The 12,091-nt window shown below is 47.0% G+C and overlaps 1 protein-coding gene across 3 annotated transcripts in view; it reads left to right on the top strand.

Annotated features, from left to right (window-relative positions):
* The window catches only part of LOC146808697 (von Willebrand factor A domain-containing protein 7-like), a 459,434-nt gene that overhangs the window by 412,453 nt on the left and 34,890 nt on the right, over nucleotides 1–12,091 (top strand). The window lies entirely within an intron of this gene.

The raw sequence follows: 12,091 nt of genomic DNA, 5'->3' as shown, positions 1-12,091 counted from the left end.
TGTTTTAAAAAATATAAATTAAGCACTGCCTGTGATGTTGTGATACTACACCTCTACCCTGTCAATCTTTGCTTTCGTTTCTTACGCTTCATGCTCTTCTTTTTGCTCTCCTTCTCTTTCGGTGGCACCTCTTTCTTTCAGTCTTCCATCTGGACCACAGCCTCAAAGTTGGGTTTTATTTTAGCATACAAGCAATGGCGGAAATGAACCTCATTCCTAAGCCAGGGCATGCGAGGATAGGCCTCTTATACCTGGACATTATCTGATGGCTGGACATTATCTGATGGCTGGACATTATCTGATGGCTGGACATTATCTGATGGCTGGGCATTATCTGATGTCTGGGCATTATCTGATGACTGGACATTATCTGATGGCTAGACATTATCTGATGGCTGGGCATTATCTGATGGCTGGGCATTATCTGATGGCTGGGCATTATCTGATGGCTAGGCATTATCTGATGACTGGACATTATCTGATGGCTGGGCATTATCTGATGGCTGGGCATTATCTGATGGCTGGGCATTATCTGATGGCTAGACATTATCTGATGGCTGGGCATTATCTGATGGCTAGGCATTATCTGATGGCTGGACATTAGATATTACTAAGACATGGTTGAATGTCTATATATTGAATTTCAACCATTGCTGTCTCACCATATATCAAATGGTTTAGATGGGATTTAGATGGGATTCCCACAGGTCATGGACCACTTATTTGTATTCCTTCACTAATAATAGATAAATAGAACAGTTTATTGGGCCACAGACCATGTATTTCGATTCATATACTTATGATCCAGAGAACAAAACATGCCGACATGCGTTCACGACTCAACTCTATCAGGACCAGCCTGTAAGTATAAAATCATCTTTTACAGCGTTATGGAATTTTTTAGACCCTTAATGCAAATTTTCCTTGACAAATCTGTTGCAGTTTGATATTGCTTCATTTAAATATGATTTAAATGAAGCAATCTATATACCGTAAACCATGTCATACACGCGGGGGAGATACATATCCCATATTCGTACATTGGCAAAGCCCCGAACAGTGTGTCTTGGGGATGCTTGGCTTTCCCTGTCTCTAGAATCGATAATGATATATGACTCTGAAAAAAAGGGAAATCATTTATTTAACGTTATTAATCCGAACATTTACATAAGAATCGCAATTTACAGAAAATGACGGACTTTCTAAGCCCTGAAGAAGTCCCATGAGGGATGAACGTGTCGGCAGTCTTGTCCATTGTGCGTCTGTATTTTAAAGAAATTGTTTATGGATTAAAAGAATAAAGACGACGGTTTCTACAATCCAAAATACGATTCTTTTGCACTTTCATTTGGGAAGACATCCATCTATACTTGTCATTGTTTCAGACTATGGACAATTATATCCTTTACAAACTGTTTATTTGCTATTTTCGAGTGCAGGGCCATTTGTGTTGAATTGTTTGTGGTGGTTTGTATGCCGCCTTTAAGGGATGCATGTCGGTCACATCCCAGGCCAAGTGCACCGAGTTATCATAATACTGAAGCCACAACACGTTGCAACGACTGGTGCTGGGTCTCTGTGCCCTGACCTTCAATGTTGTGCCCTACAGTCCCATATTTGAGGTCTGTAGTCTTCCAAAGAGTCCCAATTCCCCCGTTTCTGCCTTGGGCATTGGATGAGGCTGAACATCTTGCATCCTGCATGCATTGTGTAGGCCTGTGGTGAAGCATAATGCTGAGTCAAGCTACACAACTCAGTGTGTGCAATGTTTCCACACAAACTCCTCCATTTGGCAACACTCAGCAAGTAGATTTGGAAACAGCCTCTGGGAGAATACACTTTCCAAATGACTAGCGTTGGACTTGAGGGAGCTTATTTTAAGAGGCAGAACGTTTATTTGCTTCTCACAGGAGGAAGGAGGGGGATGACGACACAGGTGGGAGGAGTTGCCCATTTCAAAATCGTGTACCTAGCAAACACAGGCAAAACAAGTGTACTGACCTACACGTGATGCTGTTGCCGCATCACGCGTGCAAACAGGATGTGTACACAGTGAAAGCAGAAGTACCAACATTTACCTGCCTAATAGGGCATTACAGGAGTTAGAAAGATTACCACACAAGCAATGAAGGGGAGTATGCCACCCCCAAGCAAGAGATCACAAATGGGTGATCAGAACAAGAACTTTTACTGCTGACTGTCTCTAAGTTTAACTTCCAGTTTCTACGCCTGCCTCTCCGGTGTCTCCTCGTCCCGCCTTCTGCTCGAGTCTTTCTTTCTGTCCCCATGCTTCAGCTGTCCTCGCCTCCTTGATGTAGTGCCTATCAGGACACAACTTTAGGACCGCCCCTTCTGGCTCAGAGGGCGGTCACCCATCCTTACACTCATCCTTCCACACGCGTCACCAGGTCGGGTGGCCAGCAAAAGGATGGGCATGTGGATGCTGCCGGCTTCCTGCCACCCTCCGGGGCATAATTACAGGAACTGACACATCGGCATTGATGGGTTAGATTTCTTGCGCCTTTCACTCATGCCCTAACAACGCCATGGGTGCGCTGTATTTACAATACACTGGTCCATGGCATAAGGATTCACAGATGTGTCTGAAATTCTGACGCATCTTTTGGCGCTAAAGCGACTCTTTGCTGGACTTGATTGAAAGACTGACACAACTCCAGCAATGCAGCAGAACGCAGAGGCGAGTCCCGTGTTACGAGTCCACCATCAATCCTTACGCGTGGTTTGAGAAGGTGTCAAGTCACGGAGTGACACAATGATAAGTTGTAAATTTCGCAGCGTCAGTTCTACATGGATTTTAAAGTGGGAACGCCTACGCTGAATACATTATACCTCATGGAGGTTTATTGTGACGCAGGCCTCTAGACCAGGCCTGCTCTCGACACTGTCTCATGAGGCCCAATGCATCAGTTTGTAAATCTGGAGGAGTGTGGAGCACTGAATGTGGCGCCGCTGCGTAAAAAAACCAATGACGCTGCTGCGGCACTATCACCTTGTAAACATGCCCCATCATCTCTAACTACAGTGTCCATGCCACTGGCTTCACGCGATGGTGAGGCTGCCTCAGATGTTGGGCCTGTGGTGTCTGTGGCTGGGTAGGTATGCCCTACTATGACGCAACAGAGGGCTCGTAACCTTACAGACCTCTACCACATCATCATTTCTAACTACAGTGTTCATGTCATTGTTAGTGATGATGTGGTAGAGGTCTGTAATGTTACCAGCCCTCTGTTGCGTCATAGTAGGGCATGCCTACCCAGCCACAGACACCACAGACCCAACATCTGAGGCAGCCTCACCATCTCCTGCTGCCAGTGGCGGAGAGATGATCTGCCTCTTGCACCGGCATCACTATCAGCCATGCCAGCTCCTGCAACACCAAACCCATCTAGAACCACAAACACTGCCTGGAACACTCACCCTACTTCCGTCTGACATCCCAAGACCACTGAGGGCATCGAGAAGCCTCCTGCGCTACCCGGACAAATCCCGGCTGTCAGGCATCCACTGCGGCTCCACCTGGAGTGTTCATAAAGATATGTCTAAGAGGGCTGTCACTCATACATTACCACACCCATATCTCATTCACGTCACTGCCCATGTGACTGGGCTTATAAAGGGGATGTTGTGGGGTTTAGGTGAGGCGTGGTTGAGTGCATGGACTGTACAACATTGTCGCTGAGCCACAGCGGCGGCTCCTCCACAAAGGCGGAGGAGTGTCGCCCCACTGCTCTCTGAGCTGTGTAACAGGAAATATAAAATGATAATAACACAACATCAATAACGTTACGGTGTTATCATTTTATTTTTATTATGGAGTCAGGTTAGGGTGGGCGGGGCTATGTGACGTTGGAGGAGGAGTAGTGATGGGCACCATAAGTACGCATGACAGTTTGCCCGGCGTCTTAAGTCGGCCAAACCGCCATCCGCACTTAGCGTCTCTTCACCTGGCTGTGTTGTACAGCCGAGTGGAGAACTGACACAGGCTCCCAGCCACTGTTTGAGTGCCGAACCAGGGCGCTCTGACCAACCAATCCAAGCGCTTCTCTCATAGTATTCCCAGCATGAGGGAATCATTGGGATTGGCATCTGGGAGCCTGTGCAGTGTGTACAGCCGGGTGGAGAACTGACACAGGCTCCCAGCCACTGTTTGAGTGCCGAACCAGGGTGCTCTGACCAATCCAAGCGCTTCTCTCATAGTATTCCCAGCATGAGGGAATCATTGGGATTGGCCTCTGGGAGCCTGTGCAGTGTGCACCCGCTGCTGGAGTCGAAAATCGGCAGAGAGGGAGAGGCGGCGGCAGCCGCCAAAGCGACAGGTAAGTACAATGTTATCTATTTTAAATGATGTCTTCTTGTTTGTATTCCCCCTCCGCTCTCCGCTCTCCGCCTCAGCAATGCTTGCCGTCGCTACTGCTGAGCCACTCTCAGGGTTCTATGTTTCTGAGCTTCTGCTGAGGGTAGGGGTACAAGGTGAAGGTCTAGCCAGCTGCCAGGCCAATCTTTTGATGCTCCTCAGCTTGGAATAATAAATTGTATCTTGGTGTAACCACTCGTTATGGAGTAGGTATTGGAAGGAGTAATGCAACACATGTGGCAAAGAGTCATCAAGGAGGCGCTATGCGTGCAAAGCACAACTATTCTAGGTACCTTATCTCTTAAGGATTTTGGTGGAGGATTTTGCTGACTGATATTCTCAGATGGAGGATTCTGAAGCCTACTAGTCTTCAAAATGTCCACACAGAAGGTACCATTGCCTTTATCGGGCTTTCAGTCTCGACGGGAGCAAACATCAACTTTCTGTGAGACCTGACCTACACTTGCCCACTGCATTGTGGAAGTGCGAGTTTCTAGCGTTTCCATGGTGCCGTGAGTATGCTGACATACTCATGTGTACGTCGGTGTCGGTTTACATGGACTCACGCAACCTGACCAAGTCTGTTGGCAGTGCTTAATTTGAGTAGGTGATTTGCAGTGCCAGAACTTAGTTTTCAACACCAACACTTACGGCAATCTGCCACCTGGTGGTGCTGTCTGTCTAATTTAGACATGAGCAATACAACATTTGTTCATTAATTCAATATTCATTCAAAATCACCAATCCCTGCCGTCCACCCCTCCTTATAGTGCTGGGTGCCTGGAATGGTCTGAATTGTCACTCTTGTGAGAGTGTGATGGGTAGTGTCATTGACAGCACTGGCAGGGGCAGTGGGTGGTACAAGCTGCAGTGGCCTCCTGACGAGGGCCCGGGCACTTATGTTTTTTTTCAAATTAAGCACTGCGTGTTGAACATCTTGGAGGCCTGTTTATCTTCAGGGGCAAAGTGCCGATGGAGCGGCCGAATTGCGTTCCATAATCGGAACCGACGCACTGGAAATGACTCACTAATTTTATGCTCTGGGAAGGCCCGAGACTGCCACTCTTGGAATAAGCAATACAGCTGTGATCAAATCTTTCATGCTATTCTAGTATTTGCCAAATTTGAATTCGTTGAAGGTTCCGGCTTGCAGCGCATTATTTATTTGGGGTTGCAGTTTTTTAGGTCTCGCCTACGCAGCGCGCATGCATTGCTTAGGAAAAACACCTTTAGTCATCGGCACAGCTTTCCCGGCAAAAACGTGTATGCCTGGCAACTCCTTTAGTTGAGCCCAAGTAATGGGCAGGCCGGAGCAACGAAGGACCCATGTGCTGACAGAAGCTGCCCGGGATCCCCAGATTTCATTGCCTGGCACTGAGCCGGCTTTCTCTCAGCACATTACTTGGAAGACTCCTGCGCTCAGACTTGGAACTACCACCGGCAGTGACTGGAATCTCGTATCATAAGCTCCCTCCCAAGTTTAAAGAGGCTCTGCGGAAAAAGCCCAAGGATCGGACCCCGGAGGTAAGTGTAGTACCCATACGAGCATTGTATGATCTCTGCAGTGTGCATCTCGGACTCTGCAAGTCCTCTAGTAGTTGAGCCATATAGAATAATTCATATTGTGGCAGTGTTCTGCTTATCCAGTCTGCATTATAATGTACAAATGAACCTTCCGTTCATCTTACGTTTCTTCTATCTGCAGCCATCCCCGTGTTGAGTGCATGCTGAGCTGCGGCGTCTTTCTGTCTTTTGCTGTTAATAATTGCCCTGATCCGCTCAGTTCTCCCCTACTACCGCCAAACCTCAATGTGCACTGCCCAAGTCAGTGACACTTGGTAGATAGTTTCTCTTCCTGTTGCCGTCCGGTGTATATTATTCGATTTTTGTTGCAATGTCTTCCAGTACTGTTCTCAGTGTGATACTGTCACCTGGGATGTATTGATCCCTCGGTGCTGCTGTACGTCCATTGCAGTCCTCCAGATAGTGTGTTTCTCTGTAGATCAGGGCAGTGGCACATTTCATTGCCAATTCTCACCCTCCCTTTGAATGCCACCTTGTAAATGTTGGTCTCTCGCTCTCCTTTGCAGCCTCTGTTTGTAAAGGCTGTACTTTTTATTAGTTGAGTTTCTTTCAAGTACAGGGCACCCAGCACAGTTTAATATGTTTTAAATAACTAGATTCCCAGCACTTGGCTGCTATTGGGCTCTCTCTGAGAACGTATAATCATGTGCCTTAAATATCGATCTGTATGTATATCGATGTAGCGCCTCCTGCCTTTCTTTTATTACTACTTCGTTCCGATGATTAGTGCCATGGCTTAGATTCTTGCTCCCAGGCGTTGCCACCGCCACATGGCACAGGATGTTCAGCTGGAACCCGCAGTGGCTATGAGCCAGAGTCCATTGAAATCATATTTAATATTGTGGCATTGGCCATTATTGCCTTTAGACAGTGAAGCGACACCACCAGTGATGGCTTCCACCATCATTCATATCCAGGCTGTTCAAGCTTTGCATAGTCCTGCCTGCTTCCGGGAGACACAGAACCTCTGAGGTTTTGTATCTATGTCCTTGGCAGTGTAAAAGAACAAAGATCATTTATGTTCCAGGATAACATTTTTATGCTATTTGAAATTGGTTCATAACTTAGACAAATAAGATAATTTGTCCTACTGCAGTGGCGAAATATCACTTCAATGTTTGTAGGCGCCTAGCCCTTATATGCTCCTTGCTCACCCTTGAAGTCCCGCCCAACCTAGGAGGACAAGTGCTTATCATACCCACCCTGGGAAGGTTTGGAACAGAGATGACCTCCCAAACATGCATCCCCCTGCATCATAAGGAAAAGGCAATGGCTCTGGTGGAGGGAAAGCTAATCTCTTGAATTAAAACAGAAATTATAACCAATGTATCCCCTTTTTATACATTGGTGTAAGAAGAATAAAGAACAAGCATTGGCATAGCCAATAGGTCTCGCCTTCGGGACCTTATACGTGTTTAGCCATGCAACGGTTGATGTTGTTGCACCAAGGATATTGTGCTGGATAACTAAACACTTATAAGGTCCCAAAGGCGAGACCTATTGGCTATGCCAATGCTTGTTATTCTTTTTTTGCAGTTTAATATAGCGTGAACTCGGCTCGACGGTATGGGAGCTCTTTAAATGAGTACCAGTTAAACATTCATTTTTGGTAGGCATGGGGAGATTAATTGATTTGCCCAGAATCACAGGATGTTGTGCTGCCGCCAAGACTGTAACCTCGTTCCCCAGCTCCAAAGTCAGCAGCTCTGACCGTTACGCCACATCCGCGCATTTATACTACAGCGTTCATAGAGCACTGAGCTGAGGTTTGTCATTGCTGTGCTTCGGGTGGTGAAAGATGGGACAGTGAACTAGTCCCGGGGCCCACTAAAGTATGCACTCTGGACAATTCCACCTGTGCACAAGCATGAGTATGGCCGCTCTGACCTACTGGTGATGAACCATCCGCGAGATGGTGAGAATGGAAAGAATATTTCCTCAAATGCTTTTCTGCGATTGATGGACTGAGTGCCATGCCAGCTGGCCGGAAAAAGATGGTCTTGCTGCATTCTTTGGGTCAAATGACTGGAACTGCTGCTGTTGATGGAGGTACTACTGTTCTTAATGCGGCCCTCGCAGATTCGAATACTTGTTTCGCGGCTAGGTTTGCACAGGGATGACTCGTTCAAAGCTTTGCAGAGGAGACAAGGTAAGAAAGAGCCATAGAGGACGGCATTGCTGTGTCGACAAACTAGCATTAGGCTGCAAATGTGTAGTGTTGCAAGATGATCCCATAAGGGGTCAAGTTGTTATGCACACAAGGGATTTCCCCATTCCAGAATGTCTGTGGGTGAATGTTGGCTGCCTTGAGTGGTATTTACCTATTGTGCGTGAGGTAGAAATGATGGGACGGTGTTGAAGTGTTCTGAAACGGGACTCGTCGACAGTCGCACACGCATGTTTGGTAGGGAGAGAGATGTTCCTGGAAGGAGATTGGTCAAAAAATAGGAAGGTGATGGGTAAAAACCCTCCCAGGTGTTATCCTTGCAACAGGACAGTATGTTGTGCATGGTGTGTGCGGTGTTGTGGGACATTTTGCAAGTATGTGCAGAGCAACGAAGGATAGCAGTGTTAGGTTCACGGGTGAAGAGTGTGACAGTTTGCCCAGTCTTGATGGTGAAGCCTGGGAATGAGGTAAGAGTGAATGAATATCAGAGGGCACTGAGTACTGAATGTCAGTGAGTGTAGAATATTGAAAGATAAGCTAGAGGGCATGATGACTAATGGCGGTGTTTCATTTGAGATTTATGGCGATTCCGTTCCCCCTTTACAGCTGTGAGTGAGAATTGCTGGTGCGAAACATTGTCTGTAAATTTTGTGACACACTTTTTGAAGAGATATAAACCCTGAAGGGGGAAAAGACCGATATGGTTGGTTATAGGACTTTGGTGTTTAGATTTAAGAATTGATCAATCAATCAATGAGCATAAACTTTTGTTGAGGAGGAATGCTCAATGAAAAATTCACAAAGTCATGAATATATCTATGTTGTTGTGGGAGGAGGTTTCACATGAGTGGATAAATCTGGTGTCACCTACAATCATTTAGCCAATAGAGGCATCTCATTGTATCTCAGTGTTGGTGGTAGCACAGCTTAGCAATGGCAGAACCATGCTGTACGTCATGTACGCCATCCCAATAATGGCATCATCGTGGATAGGTTCCCTTGAACGTTCATTAATGAGATGCTGGTCATGGGCAGAGGTGCGCAGTCCTTCTCTACAGAAGACCTTTCATCGGGGTATCATCAGATGTCGATTGACTCGCATTGCAAGAAATACTCTACTTTCATCGTTGATGGGAGTTCCAATGACAGCGGGGCCCTGTGGAACGGGCATAAGTTGCTAGGATTCTCCAGAGACTGATGTTTCAGCTTCATCAGCGTATCATCAGACGCAGATTGACTCGCATTGCAAGATATACTCTACTTTCATCGTTGATGGGAGTTCCAATGACAGCGGGGCCCTGTGGAACGGGCATCAGTTGCTAGGATTCTCCAGAGACTGATGTTTCAGCTTCATCAGCGTTTCATCAGACGCAGATTGACTCGCATTGCAAGAAGTACTCTACTCTCATCGTTGATGGGAGTTTCAATGACAGCGGGGCCCTGTGGAACGGGCATCAGTTGCTAGGATTCTCCAGAGACTGATGTTTCAGCTCATCAGCGTATCATCAGACGCAGATTGACTCGCATCGCAAGATATACTCTACTTTCATCGTTGATGGGCGTTTCAATGACAGCGGGGCCCTGTGGAACGGGCATCAGTTGCTAGGATTCTCCAGAGACTGATGTTTCAGCTTCATCAGCGTATCATCAGACGCAGATTGACTCGCATCGCAAGATATACTCTACTTTCATCGTTGATGGGCGTTTCAATGACAGCGGGGCCCTGTGGAACGGGCATCAGTTGCTAGGATTCTCCAGAGACTGATGTTTCAGCTTCATCAGCGTTTCATCAGACGCAGCTTGACTCGCATTGCAAGAAGTACTCTACTCTCATCGTTGATGGGAGTTTCAATGACAGCAGGGCCCTGTGGAACGGGCATCAGTTGCTAGGATTCTCCAGAGACTGATGTTTCAGCTTCATCAGCGTATCATCAGACGCAGAATGACTCGCATTGCAAGAAGTACTCTACTCTCATCGTTGATGGGAGTTTCAATGACAGCGGGGTCCTGTTGAACGGGCATCAGTTGCTAGGATTCTCCAGAGACTGATGTTTCAGCTTCATCAGCGTATCATCAGACGCAGATTGACTCGCATCGCAAGATATACTCTACTTTCATCGTTGATGGGAGTTTCAATGACAGCGGGGTCCTGTGGAACGGGCATCAGTTGCTAGGATTCTCCAGAAACTGATGTTTCAGCTTCATCAGCGTATCATCAGACGCAGATTAACTCGCATCGCAAGATATACTCTACTTTCATCGTTGATGGGCGTTTCAATGACAGCGGGGCCCTGTGGAACGGGCATCAGTTGCTAGGATTCTCAAGAGACTGATGTTTCAGCTTCATCAGCGTTTCATCAGACGCAGATTGACTCGCATTGCAAGAAGTACTCTACTCTCATCGTTGATGGGAGTTCCAATGACAGCGGGGCCCTGTGGAACGGGGATCAGTTGCTAGGATTCTCCAGAGACTGATGTTTCAGCTTCATCAGCGTATCATCAGACGCAGATTGACTCGCATCGCAAGATATACTCTACTTTCATCGTTGATGGGCGTTTCAATGACAGCAGGGCCCTGTTGAACGGGCATCAGTTGCTAGGATTCTCCAGAGACTGATGTTTCAGCTTCATCAGCGTATCATCAGACGCAGATTGACTCGCATTGCAAGAAGTACTCTACTTTCATCGTTGATGGGAGTTCCAATGACAGCAGGGCCCTGTGGAATGGGGATCAGTTGCTAGGATTCTCCAGAGACTGATGTTTCAGCTTCATCAGCGTATCATCAGACGCAGATTGACTCGCATTGCAAGAAGTACTCTACTCTCATCGTTGATGGGAGTTTCAATGACAGCGGGGCCCAGTGGAACGGGCATCAGTTGCTAAGATTCTCCAGAGACTGATGTTTCAGCTTCATCAGCGTATCATCAGACGCAGATTGACTCGCATCGCAAGATATACTCTACTTTCATCGTTGATGGGTGTTTCAATGACAGCGGGGCCCTGTGGAACGGGCATCAGTTGCTAGGATTCTCCAGAGACATGTTTCAGCTTCATCAGCGTTTCATCAGACGCAGATTGACTCGCATTGCAAGAAGTACTCTACTCTCATCGTTGATGGGAGTTTCAATAACAGCGGGGCCCTGTGGGATGCGCATCAGTTGCTAGGATTCTCCAGAGACTGATGTTTCAGCTTCATCAGCGTATCATCAGACGCAGATTGACTCGCATCGCAAGATATACTCTACTTTCATCGTTGATGGGCGTTTCAATGACAGCGGGGCCCTGTTGAACGGGCATCAGTTGCTAGGATTCTCCAGAGACTGATGTTTCAGCTTCATCAGCGTATCATCAGACGCAGATTGACTCGCATCGCAAGATATACTCTACTTTAATGGTTGATGGGAGTTTCAATGACAGCGGGGCCCTGTTGAACGGGCATCAGTTGCTAGGATTCTCCAGAGACTGATGTTTCAGCTTCATCAGCGTATCATCAGACGCAGATTGACTCGCATCGCAAGATATACTCTACTTTCATTGTTGATGGGAGTTTCAATGACAGTGGGGCCCTGTTGAACGGGCATCAGTTGCTAGGATTCTCCAGAGACTGACGTTTCAGCTTCATCAGCGTTTCATCAGACGCAGATTGACGCGCATTGCAAGAAGTACTCTACTCTCATCGTTGATGGTAGTTTCAATAACAGCGGGGCCCTGTGGAACGCCCATCAGTTGCTAGGATTCTTCAGAGACTGATGTTTCAGCTTCATCAGCGTATCATCAGACGCAGATTGACTCGCATCGCAAGATATACTCTACTTTCATCGTTGATGGGCGTTTCAATGACAGCAGGGCCCTGTTGAACGGGCATCAGTTGCTAGGATTCTCCAGAGACTGATGTTTCAGCTTCATCAGCGTATCATCAGACGCAGATTGACTTGCATCGCAAGATATACTCTACTTTCATCGT

Source organism: Triturus cristatus, chromosome 7 (assembly GCF_964204655.1).
Source record: "Triturus cristatus chromosome 7, aTriCri1.1, whole genome shotgun sequence".
In the NCBI taxonomy this organism is placed as follows: Eukaryota; Metazoa; Chordata; class Amphibia; order Caudata; family Salamandridae; genus Triturus; species Triturus cristatus.
This window is presented reverse-complemented; position numbering and strand designations above follow the sequence as displayed.